The sequence below is a fragment of the Palaemon carinicauda genome, chromosome 11 (genome assembly GCF_036898095.1).
Source record: "Palaemon carinicauda isolate YSFRI2023 chromosome 11, ASM3689809v2, whole genome shotgun sequence".
Classification (NCBI taxonomy): Eukaryota; Metazoa; Arthropoda; class Malacostraca; order Decapoda; family Palaemonidae; genus Palaemon; species Palaemon carinicauda.
In genome coordinates, this window is record NC_090735.1 from 77671395 (window position 1) to 77687302 (window position 15908).

The window sequence follows — 15908 nt, forward strand, 5'->3', positions numbered from 1 at the left end:
GATTGAGACATCTGACTACCACCGAGTTGTCCAGAGTCAGATGGATGTGGATCAAGGGAGGCGGGGAGAGTTTCTTCAGGGTGAAAAGAACTGCCATGGCCTCCAAGATGTTGATGTGGAACGTCTTGAATAGGGGAGACCATGTTCCTTGAACCTGCTGTTGGTGGGAGTGACCTCCCCAACCCTCCAGTGAAGCATCCGTGTCGATGTTGATCGATGGAGGCGGGTGTTGAAGAGGGATGGACCTTTTCAGGGCCTTTGCTTCTGACCACGGCTTTAAAAGTAAGCGAAGTCTGTTCGGAAGCCGTTTCTTGAGGTCTCTTCGAGCGATGGATGCGAATCGTCTCCAGACTCCCGCGGCATCCTTTAGCTATGCGTGAAGCACTGGGTTTGTCACTGAGGCGAACTGTAGAGAGCCTAGAACTCGTTCCTGTTGGCGTCTTGAAATCCGTTTGGATTTTAGAAGCCTTCTGACAGACCCTGCTATTTCCTTCCTTTTCTTCTGTGGAATGGAAAGGCGGTGTGACTGAAGGTCCCAATGGATTCCCAACCATTGGAACTTCTGAGCTGGAGAGAGGCGAGATTTCTCGGCGTTTATTTTGAAACCCAGATGCTCTAAAAACTGGATGACTTTGTTGCAGGCTCTCAGATAATCTTCGGGCGATGTCGACCAGACTAGCCAGTCGTCTAGGTAGGCCATCACTTGGACGCCCTGAAGACGTAGCTGTTGGACGATTGCGTCTGCCAGCTTGGTGAAGATTCGTGGAGCCATGTTGAGCCCGAAGGGCATGGCCCGTAAGGCGTAACTTTTCCTTTGGAGTCGAAATCCTAGGTAGGAGGAAGCGTAATGATTCATTGGAATGTGCCAGTGGGCATCCGCCTGGTCTATGGAGACCGTGTAGGCCCTGTGAGGCAGAAGGGTCCTTATTTGTTGCAGAGTCACCATCTTGAATTTGTTGTTCGTAATGAACTTGTTGAGAGGGGACAAGTCTAGAATGACTCTGAGTTTGTCTTCGTCTTTCTTGGGATCACAAAAGAGTCTCCCTTGGAACCTGGTTGACTTTACCCTCCTGATCACCTTCTTGTTCAAGAGTTCCAGGACATATTCTTCCAGAAGGGGGGTTGGCTGTTGGAAGAATTGCTGGAAGGATGAGGGTGGTTGAGTCCAGCTCCAGCCCAGTCCTTTCTTGACGATGCTGTGTGCCCAAGGATCGAAGGTCCAACGATTTTTGAATTGGCGGAGTCTTCCTCCCACCGGAAGCACTTCATTGCTTCTGGTGTCCCAAGGGTTTAGCACCTCGGCCGCTAGCTCCCCTTCCTCCTCTGCCTCTGGAGAGACGGCGAGAAGAATCTCTGCCGGAGCCTCTGCCTGAGCCCCTACCTCTGGGATGAAAGGTAGTAGAATGTTGCTCATAGACAGGGGTGAAGACTGGTGACTGCGACACCACCTGCTGGGGGACCAGTTGAAAGGTCTGTTGTGGCTGTGTGGCCCCTTGGGGAGTAGCGGGTCCCGGAAACTGTCGTCTTGGTTGACGTTGCTGGGGTCTGGGTTTTGAGGATTTCCTTTAAGGCTGAGGGCCATCATCCTGAGAGGACTTCCTCTTTCGGGACATGCCCCACTTGTGGAGAAGGTTCCGGTTCTCCGTGGCAGCTTTGTCCACTATCTCTTTCACCAAGGTGGACGGGAAGAAATGTTTGCCCCAGATGTTGGAGGTAATCAGTCTCCGGGTTCGTGTTTCACCGTTGCACTGGCGAATACGAATTCCCTGCAGGCTCTGCGAGCCCTAGAGAAACTGTACAGATCCTTGGTCACAGTCGCCAGGTGTGACTTAGCAAAGACCATGTAAAAGTCCGGGACTCTGGTGTCCCCGGCCATGAGTTCTAGCTGTACCTGATGTGACAGCGAAGCGGCAAATCCCTCCTTAGTATCCTGTTCCCTACAAAGGAGATGATCATTCAGTCGTGGGAGGTCCTCGTTGAACTGACGACCAGCCACATCAGGTTCTAGTTTCCCTACCGTGAAAGTAAGCTGGACGTCTTTCCAGTACCTGTCATCGGGGGGAAGAGAGAGGGAGAAGGGTCTGCACTCCTCCAGTGCAGGGCAAGGCTTCCCTTCCTCCTCAGCCTTCATGACCGCTTGGAAGGCCTTTTCAATGGAGGGGAAGGTCGCAGTAGCTGGAGCAACAAAGGTTGGATGCTTCTTGCTCAGCGCTGGCATATTGAATATTGTGAAACCCCGATTCTTCACTGCTTGAGCTTGCATAGCTTGGGCCTTCGCGAGATCGAACACTATCACTTCCTTAGGTTCGGTCTCTTCTTTTGAGGCTGGTTCGGACCTGAGCTGGACGTAACAGTCTGGATAAGCCTCAAAGTTCGGGAAGAACTCCACTTCTTCCAGAAGAATAGAGCCAACCCTTTCACTAATGAAGATTTTGCCAGTAGTGATTGGCATATGCTCGGCGTATCTCCAAGGGTTAGCTTCCGAGCAGGTGGGGAGGTCCTTAACCGAAATCTTTTTCGGTTGTTTGAAGCCGACGAGAGTCGTCCGGAATTATTCCTGGGTCTCTCTCAGCTTCGTGTCCATGAGGGCTTCAAGCATTCTGAAGACCTCTTGAGTGGCCGATGGAAGAGGGTCCGGGGTGGCAGAAGTCGAAGGAACAGGTTCCTCGGACGGCACTGGAGTTGCTGGGGGAGCTGGAGCGACCTCGTTCTCCGAGTCAGGGTATTCCACCTGATCTTCCTCATAGTCGAGCTCTTCGCCCATGAGGTTCTTCTCTATCTCTTCAGACACCTCCGACATACGTTCCACGTCATCAGAATCAAGATGGCACTCACGCATGGACTGTGCCATGACGATGTTGAGTTCAACCACTATTTGGATGGTGGGAATTTGTTCTCGAGGGATCACCGAGTCCATGGATGCTTTCGGAAAAAGCAAAGCCCTCAAATCTTCATTGGGAAGATACGGTCCAGAGGCGTTGTTTTGGAAGCCTTGCACCCATTTGCGCAGCTTCTCTCTAGCAATGTCCCTTACCTCCGTGGTAGGAGGATCGTTGAACGCCTCGTCAGAAGACTCTTGCAGACTGAACAGTTCTGCGGATCCCAGAATTTAAGGTCGCCTTTCTTGGCGGCGCAGGGGGCGTGGGTCCGGCACGCCTTGTGCCCGTAGAAGTCCGGGCGCTTAACTCCACAGAAGTGGCTTTCACACTTCACATACTCCTCCTGTAAAAGAAAGAGATCATGAGTACATGGAAGGCATAAGAATGACTTACATTACTCTAGACTTAAGAATAACTTAATCTATAATATCATATTAATGTTCAAGATTGATGAGCAGGAAGGGAAGTAGATAGACACATACTTGTGAATCCCGCCCAGCCGGTTACCGTAACCTTATCCGTAGACAATTCCTTAGGACCCAAGGGTCTCAAATGAGGGAAAATCCGTATGGTCGAGCCAAGCTAGGCTTCCTAAAAAGGAATTGTCCGCAGAGTGTAAAAGGATCTGAGATCACTCGGAGCCTTGGGGGAGAGGGGAAAATAGGATAGTAAAATGTAGGTTCCGGCAATCGACTGCACTGAGATGCACAGAATATGCTGGAAATGTTGTAATGTGCAATCAAACAGCATAGCCACTATATTAGTTGGTATAACAATACCTATATGGAGGTGGCCAGGCTATCTGGCAGCATCAGATTGACTGCCGGCATGTTACCGGCAGCCCAGGAAGGGGTACATGTCCCTTAGCGCCTCATTAGGGGGCGTCGGCACACCGACGGCATGCCGTAGGCCGGTCCTGCAGGGTGGAAAACATCAAGGAGGACACACCGAACAACCGAGATGGACAATACCACAGTGGCAACCGCCGGCACTATATTAGTTGGTATAACAATACCTATATGGAGGTGGCCAGGCTATCTGGCAGCATCAGATTGACTGCCGGCATGTTACCGGCAGCCCAGGAAGGGGTACATGTCCCTTAGCGCCTCATTAGGGGGCGCCGGCAGACCGACGGCATGCCGGAGGCCGGTCCTGCAGGGTGGAAAACATCAAGGAGGACACACTGAACAACCGAGATGGACAATACCACAGTGGCAACCGCCGGCACAGCGGCGGATCGCCGGCAGGGCGGCGGGCTCTGGCAGCCGGAGGCTGAAGGTATGGTGAACCTTAGTTCAATTCATAAGATATAATTACATAAAGGGCAGATACCTAGACTGCCGGCAATCAATACCGGCAGGTGGGCGGCAGTCTCTGGCAGTCAGCCAGCTGTCGCTAGGTAAATATAAGGGGTGGGACGTCGGCGGAATGTCGACGGAAGGCGGCAGCCTCTGGCAGGCGGTAGACTGACGTCGTAGAGGGGAGGTATCTTATGAATAGAGGTCACCTGAGGTAGTGGCGGTTATCGCCGGCAGTAGAGGCGGCAAGGGACCGGCACCATGATAGAAAGAGAGAAAGGTAAGGAGGGATGGGAGGGGTAATATCCTATACCCCTCTGGCATCCCTCCGGAGAGAGTGCACTCATGATAGGAGTAGGTACTCCTAACATCCGGTGGCAGTGGGCCAGCAGACGGCCGGGAGCCTGAGGTAACCCAAGGGAGGGATAGAGAGCACTCAAAGAGGGGGAATCCTCCGCCGGCAACCACCCTTATAGAACGCTATGAAGGGTATGTGTAACAGAGCGGCCAGCTCATCAGGAGAACAAGGTTAGCCCTACCACTCCACCCAAGGGAGGAGTTGTAGGACCGAGGACAGGGATGCGTAGGCAGGCCTACACCAAAGGGATAGAGTGGGAAGGGAGAAGTAGGGGTCTTTCTTAAATGGGTAGACTCTGTATGAGAGAGGGCACCAAGGCAAGGGAGAACACTCCCTAACCTAGGATAGGTAGCCCAGATCAGGTACAGTACTAATGTACTGTCCTAATTTATAATAAGCCAGAGTCTGCCCCCAGAGCTTAACCTAGATTAGGAGGACCAACTCCTAGGCTAGGAAAGCCTGGAAAGACACATCGCTAGTTGCAGGGAGGAAGGAGGAACCCAACCAAGTGCAACTGGGGAAGAGCAGAGCCCTTCCTAATGTCTCAGGCGCGACCCTAAGGGGGGTTCATTCCCTTAGGGTAGGCTGAGAAGCGATAAATACTCTGGGTGAAGACAAGATCCTTCCTATTATAGAATAAGGGGAATAGGTTAGCACCATCCACCCGTCGAAACACTACCTCTAAAGAGTTATTGGGTCCTTTGACTGGCCAGATTGGATCCCTCTCTATCGTTATGGCTCATTTAGTCTTTGCCTACACATACACTGAATACTCTGGCCTATTCTATACACATTCTCCTCTATCATACACTTGACAACACTGAGATTACCAAACAATTTTTCTCTCTCCCGGGGTTCCTACATTAGGTTAGGAGGGGGTTGGTACACAAACCAACACAGTCTCTTGTATGGTCCCTGAAGGCGAAAACACTTACATCACAGTAACTAGAATGTTTAATAATGCCAAAATCTTCATAACTTAACTTAGGAACACTGATATATATCATGCATGAAGGTGAGCCCTAGGCTGTCAAGCCTAGGGGCTAAGCTAGCGATCTAGTATGGGGTCGAACAACGGCCGTAGTCTAACGAGCGCTAAATCACGATATAATGATTTCCTGGCTATGAAGACTAAATAACTAATAATATTAATTAGTTAAAAGACCGGAGAAGGCTGTTCTGGCTAACTAAATAAAGCATGCAACGTGAACAGCGACGCTGTCATGGCGCATCAGGTATCAGCACAGCTCCGCCACAAAACACAATATTTAATGAAAAATAGAAGTTACTTTACAGCCAGAGCTTATTTAAACAATACTAGGACCTGGTACTCAACTTTCCATAAGAAGGCGAGGCAAAAGGGTGCGACATAACGGCGATGTAAGTAGATAAAAGAGGCACTTGGGAAAAATCCGACTTAGCGTAGGAGCTACAGGCGAAAGGATGAGGACGGATGTGACGTCATTTAGCAATGGCGCCCGTTTGTTTACGTCTCGAGTACCAAAAGTAGCCACGGTTGAGAGTAACTTTGGAACGGCTCCTCAGTTACTCAGCCACCTTTCAATATCGAAGTGTTAACTCTATATGGGGTGCAAATAGCTATGTGGCGTGTTAACACATGCGTCCCCTGTTGATATACGATATCCTAGAGGGAAACCTTTAGGGTACTTGCACCAGAAGTTAGAATTCTGTGATAACCTTTAGTTTAAATCTCTGGGAATATCACTGTAGTTAAATATACCATAGGAAGCTACTGAAGGAACCTTCCATTAGGATGACATGGCTTGAGCCCAAAAAACGGATTTTGAGCGAAGCGAAAAATCTATTTTTTGGTGAGATAGCCATGGCGTCCTGATGGAAGGTTCCTTTTTGGTAGCTTCCTTGGGTATATAACTACTAGATATTCCCAGAGAATTTAACCACAGGTTATCACAGAATTCTAACTTCTGGAGCGAGTATCCTAAAGGTTTCCCTTTTAAGACATCGTATATCAACAGGGGACGCATGTATTAACGCGCCACATAGCTATCTGCACCCCACATAGAGTTAACACTTCGATGTGTAGGGGCGGAGAATAGCTGGGGAGACGTTTCACAGCTAATCTCGTCCGTGGCTACTTTTGGTACTCGAGACGTAAACAAAAGGGCGCCATTGCTAAATGACGTCACGTCCGTCCTCATCCTGAAGCCAGTTGGTTGCCGATCACCATGATACAGCAGGACAGGTGGGACCTGAAAAAACTGGACGAAGTAGCAGGGAGGGTCCATCAGGACGCCATGGCTATCTCACCCAAAAATAGATTTTTCGCTTCGCTCAAAATCCATTTTTTGGGCTCAAGCCATGGCGTCCTGATGGAGGAATACCAGAGAATCAATGTATCGTGGTAGATTTTCCCCTTGTAGTGTAAGTGCCGTGGGCTTTGAACAGGATAGCATAGTAATCTCAATAGAGGAACCGTAGGGAAGAAACTTCCTGCCCCCCCTGGCAGTGAAGTCCCAACGGACCATGCTGAAGATCAAAGTGGTCATCGAAGGGCTACCCACCTTGCTGGGAGAACATGAAGGACTCGGAGACAAGACTGAATGGTTGGTATTCATATAAGAACATTCTCAATAGCAGACAAGTGGTGGTTAGGCACTGTATGAGAAGAAAGAGAATCGTCTGGTCTCGAAGGCATGATGTAAGTAAGTATTCGGGTAGGAATATTACATTGCAGAGGTGAGTATATAATAAGGATTGAATCCTTAGTAATCTTCATCGTATATAAGAGGAAGGGGATAATAAAACTATGACAGTCATAGTATAAGTAGGAGCGGATTGCGACGCACAAGTAATAAAATAGAAATTTTATTTCACAATTGCAGAATATGTTAATTAAATGCAATAAATATGTAAAAGTAATTTACAACAAATTATAATGTACATAGTAATAAAAGACTTGCTCTTGAATCTGAAAGAGCAATTCAAATTATTAGTAGGCACTCGTTCCAGAGGAACGTCAGTCTTTAAAAGTAAAACACATCATGCTCTAGGCATGCGGCACTCATGTGACGACTATGACATTTCACCTGGGAGAAGAACAGTATATGAAAAAGCACTAAGTGTCTTTGAAATCACTACGTATCACGCGAGGGTCAACATAGGCACCCGAGGAGTTAGAGTCCCAAGTAACTCACTGTTCTATGCAGAGTTAGGTGCAGGTTTCATAACACTACCTGCGGCTACCACAAAATGTTTGACTTCATGCACTTGTTTCGCATAATGTTTGAAGAAAACGCGAGGATTTCCAGCCTGTGAAACTCTTAAGGCTTTTGAAATCCATACTCTGAAAGAAATTCAGAGACGATGCAACTTTTCTAGGATCGTGACCGGCGGGTGTACTGTCAGGATCCGCTATGCGAATGAAGTAGGTGATTTTCGCTTTTAGTTGTTTCAGTGACAGGTCGCTGCCCGATGTTTCTCCTTTGAAGACTTGGCCTCCACCAAAGTCCGAAGTTCTACGAAGATAGTCCTTGAGGCTCTCTACTGGACATAGAGAGGCATCTTCTTTCAGGGGGCATATTCTCCAAAGGCCCCATCTTTTGGTGGGTAGTTCGTTTTTGGCGAGAAACGTCGGATCCGGGAAGAAGGTAAGGTCTCCTGAGTCTGTAAACAGAATGTGACCCTCGTCCCTTGATAATGCCACTATTTCGCTGACTCGGGCTCCTGAGGCAAGAGCAAAAAGAAAGATAACTTTTTGAGTCAGATCCTTGAGAGGGCACGAATCATTGTCCAAGTTGGAGGCAAAATGGAGCACCTTGTCCAGGGACCAGGAGATCAGTTTTGGCGGGGGTGCTGGGCGTAGACGAGCGCATGCCTTCGGCAGTTTATTGAGGATGTCGCTGGACAGATCAATCTGGAAGGCGTACATTAGTGGTCTATTCAAGGCCGATTTGCAAGTAGAAATCGTGTTGGCTGCCAAGCCTTGTCCATGAAGGTGAATGAAGAAGGACATGCAAAAATCGATGGTGATTTCCGTAGGATTTTTTGCCTTGACGAATGAGACCCATTTTCTCCAGGATGATTCGTATTGCCGTCGTGTGGATTCGGTCTTGTATTCCTCGAGGAAGTCGAGACTCTTCTTCGATATCCCGAACCTTTTCTTCACAGCTAGGGAGAGAAAATCATGAGATGAAGGTCCCTGACCTTCAATGATGAAGCGAAGACAGTCGACTTCTGTACTTGCTGGGAGAGAACTGGGCCTGGGAGAGGGATCAGCGTGGGTTGTAGCTCCAGGACTAGGGGGTACCAGTTGCTCCGAGGCCACTTGGGAGCCACTAGGGCTGCTGTTCCTTTGAAGGTTCTCAGTTTGGAGAGGACTTTCAGCAGAAGGTTGGGGGGAGGGAACAGGTAGATCTTGGACCATCTGTTCCAGTCCTGTGACATGGCGTCCACTGCTTCTGCCTTGGGGTCCTCGTACGGGGCCACATATCGAGGAAGTTGATTGTTGTCGCTCGTTGCGAAGAGATCGATCTGAAGTTCTGGGACTTGGTGGGAGACGAGGGAGAATGATCTTGCATCTAGAGACCATTCCGACTCTATCGGGCTTGTCCGAGATAGAGCGTCCGCCGTCACGTTGCGGAATCCTTGTAGGTGAACTGCAGACAGGTGCCATTTCTTTTTCTCTGCCAGACAGAAGATTGTCAGAAGCACCTGATTTATCTGGGGCGATCTTGAGCCTTGGCGATTGAGACATCGAACTACCACCGAGATGTCTAGGGTTAAGCGAATATGGATCGAGGGAGGCGGGGAGAGTTTCTTCAGAGTTAGAAGGACAGCCATGGCCTCCAAGATGTTGATGTGGAACGTCTTGGATAGGGGAGACCATGTTCCTTGAACCTTTCTTTAGTGGGAGTGACCTCCCCAACCCTCCAGCGAAGCGTCCGTGTGGATGTTGAGTGATGGAGGTGGGTGTTGAAAAGGAATGGGCCTTTCCAGGGCCTTTGCTTCCGACCACGACTTTAGGAGTAACCGAAGTCTGCTTGGGAGCCGTCTCTTGAGGTCTCTTCGAGCGATGGATGTGGAACGTCTCCAGACTCCCGCGGCATCCTTTAGCTGTGCACGTAACACTGGGTTTGTCACTGAGGCGAACAGTAGAGAGCCTAGAACTCGTTCCTGCTGACGTCTTGAGATCCGTTTGGATTTCAGCAGTCGCTTGACAGACCCTGCTATTTCCTTCCTTTTCTTCTGGGGGATGGAAAGGCGGTGTGACTGAAGGTTCCACTGGATTCCTAACCATTGGAACTTCTGAGCTGGAGAGAGGCGAGATTTCTTCGCGTTTATCTTGAATCCCAGGTGTTCTAGGAACTGGGTGACTTTGTTTCAGGATCTTAAACAATCCTCGGGCGATGGAGCCCAGACCAGCCAGTCGTCGAGGTAGGCCATCACCTGGACGCCGCGGAGGTGAAGCTGTTGAACGATGGCGTCTGCCAGCTTTGTGAAGATCCGAGGGGCCACGTTGAGGCCGAAGGGCATGGCCCTGAAGGCGTAGCTTTTCCTTTGGAGTCAAAATCCTAGGTAGGAGGAAGCGTGGTGGTTCATTGGAACGTGCCAATAGGCATCCGCCAGGTCTATGGAAACTGTGTAGGAACCTTGAGGCAGAAGGGTCCTTATCTGTTGAAGAGTCAGCATCTTGAACTTGTTGTTCGCTATGAACTTGTTGAGGGGGGATAAGTCTAGAATGACTTTGAGCTTGTCGGAGTCCTTCTTGGGGACGCAAAGTAGTCTCCCTTGGAACCTCGTTGACTTTACCCTCCGAATCACCTTCTTGTTCAAGAGATCTAGGACATATTCTTCCAGAAGGGGGGTATATTGTTGGAAGAATTGCTGGAAGGTTGGGGGTGGTTGAGTCCAACTCCAGCCTAGACCCTTCTTGATGATGCTGTGTGCCCAGGGATCGAAGGTCCAACGGTCCTGGAATTGGCGGAGTCTTCCTCCCACCGGAAGCACTTCATTGCTTCTGGTGTCCCGAGGGTTTACTGCCTCGGCCGCTAGCTCCCCTTCCTCCTCTGCCTCTGGAGGGACGGCGAGATGCGTCTCTGCCTGCACCTCTGTTTGAGCCTCTACCTTTGGGACGAAAGGTAGTCGTCTGTTGCTCGAAAGCAGGGGTGAAAACCGGCGACTGTGACAAGACCGGTTGGGTGACCAGCTGAAAGGTCTGCTGTGGCTGAGCTGCCACTTGGGGAGTAGCGGGTCCTGGAAACTGCAGTCTCTGTTGACGTTGCTGGGGTTTCTGCTTGGAGGATTTCCTCTTAGGTTGAGGGCCGTCGTCCTGAGAGGATTTCCTCTTCTTCGACATGCCCCACTTGTGGAGAAGGTTCCTGTTCTCCGTGGTGGCCTTGTCGATGATCCCTTTCACAAGGTCAGAGGGAAAGAGGTGCTTACCCCAGATGTTGCAGGAAATCAGTCTCCGGGGTTTGTGTCTCAGTGTGGCACTTGAAAACACGAATTCACGACAGGCTCTACGAGCCTTCATGAAGCTGTACAGGTCTTTAACTACAGTCGCCAAATGCGTTTTGGCGAGCACCATGTATTAGTCGGGGACTCTAGTGTCACTGGCCATAACATCGAGCTGTACCTGGAGGGACATGGATGCAGCGAGCCTTTCCTTCGTGTCCTGTTCCCGACGAAGGAGATGGTCATTAAGTTTTGGGAGGTCTTCGTTAAACTGACGTCCAGCAACGTCAGGTTCTAGTTTCCCCACCACGAAGGTATGCTGGACATCTTTCCAGTGTCGAACATCGGGGGGAGTAATCAGGGAGAAGGGTCTGCACTCCTCCAGTGCAGGGCAGGGTTTCCCTTCTTCCACTGCCTTGTGTACCGCAGCGAAGGCCTTTTCCATAAAGGGGAGGATCGCATCGTCTGGTGCGACGTAGGTAGGGTGCTTCTTGCTCAACGCTGGAAGTTTTGAGCAGGTAAAACCCATACTTTTAACAGTATTGGCCAGCATAGCCTGGGCCTTCGGGAGATCGAACACGATCACCTCCTTCGGTTCAGTCTCCTCTTTAGAGGCAGGTTCGGATCGAAGTCGGACGTAAGTCCGGATAAGCCTCAAAACTCGGGAAGAATTCCACTTCTTCCAGGGCAACCGAGCCGACCTTCTCACTGATGAAGATCCTGCCCGTTGTGATTGGCATGTGCTCGGCATACCTCCAGGGGTTGGCGTCCGAGCATGCCGGGAGGTCCTTAACCGATATCCTTTTCGGCTGTTTTGAACTTCCCATGGTCCTGATGTATTCGTGCATATCACAGAGTTTTTTGTCCATGAGAGCTTCGAGCATTCGGAACATCTCCTGGGCGCTGGATGGGATGGGGTCCGGGGTAGCGGAGGTAGACGGGAGTGATACATCCGTCAGTGTAGGAGTCGATGTGGGGGTGGAAGGCGGAGCGACCTCCTGCTCTGACTCGGTGTATTCCACTTGGTCTTCCTCATAGTCCAATTTTTCAGCCATGAGGTTCCTCTCCGTATTCTCCGGCACTTCCGACATACGTTCCGCGTTGTCGGTATCCAGGCGGCACTCGTGCATGGACTGGGCCATGATTACATCGGGTTCCACCGTGATCTGGACAGTGGGGATCTGATCCTTGGGGACCACAGAGTCTGGGGATGCCTTCGGGAACAGCAAGGCCCTCAATTCCTCGGAGGCAAGGTATAGTCCAGTGGCGTTCTTCTGGAAGCCATGCACCCACTTGCGTAGCTTCTCTCGAGAAGCGTCCCTAACCTCCGCTGAGGGAGAGTTATTGAACGCCTCGACCAGGCGGTCCTGGCAGACCGTACAGTTCTGCGGGTCCCAAAACTTCAGATCGCCTTTCTTGTTGGCGCAAGGGGCGTGAGTCCTACATGCCGTGTGCCCATAGAAGTGCAGGCGCTTCACTCCACAGAAGCCGTGGTCGCACTTCACGTACTCCTCCTGTAAGAGAAAGAGAACAGGAGTATGGGGTAGTCATATTAATGACCTATATTCTAAAGTTAAATATTAAAGGATTAATCTTTAACTTAATTTTAAGTGATATAAACATTGTGATGTTTTTGAGAGTGGGTGGAAATGAAGGAGATAGACACATACTCCGTGTAACCCGCCCGGCTGGTTACTGTAACCTTATCCATAGGCAATTTGTTTGTGACTGAGGGCACAAGGCAGAATTCTTCATAGATTGCCAGGAAGGCAGGGGGGAATTCTAGTAGGAATTGCCAAGGATATAAAACTGGGACTGAGACCACTCAGACCATAGAATTGGGAATGTAGAAGATCCCATAGGGTAACGGTTTCCGGCAACCAGCCGTGCTAAGATACACACAGCATGCTGGAAAATTGGGATATGCAAGAAGACAGCATGGCCATTAATAGAACGGTAAGACAATACCTATCTATTTATGTAGTCAAACCATCTGGTTGCAATGTAGGGCTATCAGCATGAGTTGATAACTAGGAGAAGGGGTGCAAGTTGCTTTGACGCCTCCGTAAGGCTCCGGCAGACCGACGGCACGCCGGAGGCCGTTCCAGCAGAGTTTCTGGCATTAGGGAAGATAAATATAGAAGTCAGGAGTAATGCCAGGATGGCGGCTGCCAGCACGACAGGGGCACGCCGGCGGGAGGCGGCGGCTCCGGCAGCCGAAGGTTGCCGGCTTGGTGACAGGGACAAGGATGGGTTATAGCAGAACCGGACTGCCGGCAATGGATGCCGGAACTCCGGGGGCCGGACCGATGGACGGACGACCTAAGCTATGAGGTATAAGGGAAGGCCATCGGCTGTATGCCGACGGGAGGCGGCAGCCCTCCGGCACACGGAGGACTGACGGCCCGGGGGGGCAAGGAAAGTCACCAAGGGAGGGGGTTCAGTATCACCGACAGTAGAGGCGGCAAGGGACCGGCACCAGGACAGTGAAAGAGACAGAAGGAGGGATGTAGGGGTACGGACACGGACCCCAAGACATCCCACCTGAATGGGTGTACCCATGATAGAGGCTAGCCCTATCACCCAGTGGCAGGGGCCGCAGGCGGCCGGGAGCCAGAGTAGCCCAAGGGAGGGCTAGGGAACACCCAAGAGGGGGGAGAACTCCTGCGGACAAAACGCATCCAGTGACTAACCCCATAGGACACTATGAAGGGTATATGTACCAGAGCGGACTGCACACAGGGACTCAAGGTAGCCCTATCACTCCACCCTAAGGAGGAGTTGTAGGACAGGGGACAGATGGGTATAGACTAACCTAAGTATAGGCTAGGCCATACAAGAGATAGGTGGGGAGGGGAGAAGAAGAAGGGTCTTCTATAAGAGAGGCTCTGTACCAAAGCGGCCACCAAGGAAGGGAGGACGCTCCCTAGCCTAAGGTTAGGCAACCTGTCTGAGAACGGTGCATGGGTACCGTTTCAGCAAGGCACAGAACTAACTCCCCCCAAGCCTAACCTAGAGCAGGGATATTACACCCTGAACCAGGAAGGATGGAAGACATATCGCATTGCAGGGAAGGTCAGGTAACCTAGCCTCAGCAATAGAGGAAGGGCAGGCCGTTCCTCATTCTCGGACGCAACCCTAAGGGGGGATCATTCCCTTAGGGAGGACAGAGAGGAGATAAGTACTCTGGTATGAGCTTGATCCCCTTACGTGGTAGGGGGAGCAAGGCTACGCAGAGGGAATGCCCTAAGGCAGGGGGTGAAGGGAGCATATAGGGGCCCTACGAGTAGGTTAGGTTAGAGAGGCACACTGTCAAACCTATCCCTTATATGGTCCCTGAAGGCGAAAACACTTGCATCACAGTAAACAGTATCATAAAATAATGCCACTATCTTCATAACTAAACCTAGGATCACTGTAATATATCATGCATGAACACTGATGATAGGCACTCTGGCCTAGGGGCTAGACTAGCAAACTGGTATGGGGTCAGTCGATGACCAATAAAAGAGCGTCAAAACACGATATATAAAGTTCCTAGCTATGAAGACTAAATAACTAATAGTATCGATTAGTTAATGAGGCCGGAAAAAGCTGTTGAGGCTAGCTAAATAAGGCTTGCAAAACAACAGCGACGCCATAAAATGGCGGGTTCGGTAGTAGCACAGCTCTGCCACAAAACATGAAATATCTCGAAAAGTAAAAGTTACTTTACGGTGAGAGCTTATTTAAACAATACTGGAACCTTGTACTCAACTTTCCAGAAGAAGGCGAGGCCGAGGGTAGAGACATGGCTAAGATGCAAGTCGATAAGATACGCACAGGGAAAAATCTGTCTAGTAAGGCAAGCTACTAAGCGAAGGAAGAGGACCGAACCCGCCATTTTATGGCGTCGCTGTTGTTTTGCATGCCTTATTTAGCTAGCCTCAACAGCTTTTTCCGGCCTCATTAACTAATCGATACTATTAGTTATTTAGTCTTCATAGCGAGGAACTTTATATATCGTGTTTTGACGCTTTGTTATCGGTCATCATCTGACCCCATACCAGTTAGCTAGTCTAGCCCCTAGGCCAGAGCTTCTAACATCAGTGTTCATGCATGATATATTTCAGTGATCCTAGGTTTAGTTATGAAGATAGTGCCATTATTTTATGATACTGTTGACTGTGATGCAAGTGTTTTTGCCTTCAGGGACCATATAGGGGATAGGTTAGATAGTGTGCCTTTTTGGGCTCAAGCCATGGCGTCCTGATGGAAGGTTCCTTTTTGGTAGCTTCCTTGGGTATATAACTACTAAGATATTCCTAGAGAATTTAACCACAGGTTATCACAGAATTCTAACTTCTGGAGCGAGTATCCTAAAGGTTTCCCTTTAAGACATCGTATATCAACAGGGGACGCATGTATTAACGCGCCACATAGCTATCTGCACCCCATACAGAGTTAACACTTCGATATGGAGGGACAGAGAATAGCTGGGGAGCTGTTCCACAGCTAATCCCGTCCGTGGCTACTTTTGGTACTCGAGACGTAAACAAACGGGCGCCACCGCTAGATGACGCCACGTCCGTCCTCATCCTTCATTTAGTAGCTCGCCTTACTAGTCGGATTTTTCCCTGTGTGATCTTTATCGACTTGCATCTTAGCCATGTCTCTACCCTCGGCCTCGCCTTCTTCTGGAAAGTTGAGTACAAGGTTCCAGTATTTTTTATATAAGCTCTGACCGTAAAGTAACTTTTACTTTTCGAGATATTTGATGTTTTGTGGCAGAGCTGTGCCGCGACCGGACCGGCCATTTTATGGCGTCGCTGTTGTTTTTTCATGCCTTATTTAGATAGCCTCAACAGCGTTTTCCGGCCTCATTAACTAATCGATACTATTAGTTATTTAGTCTTCATAGCTAGGAACTTTTATGTCGTGTTTTGACACTTTATTATC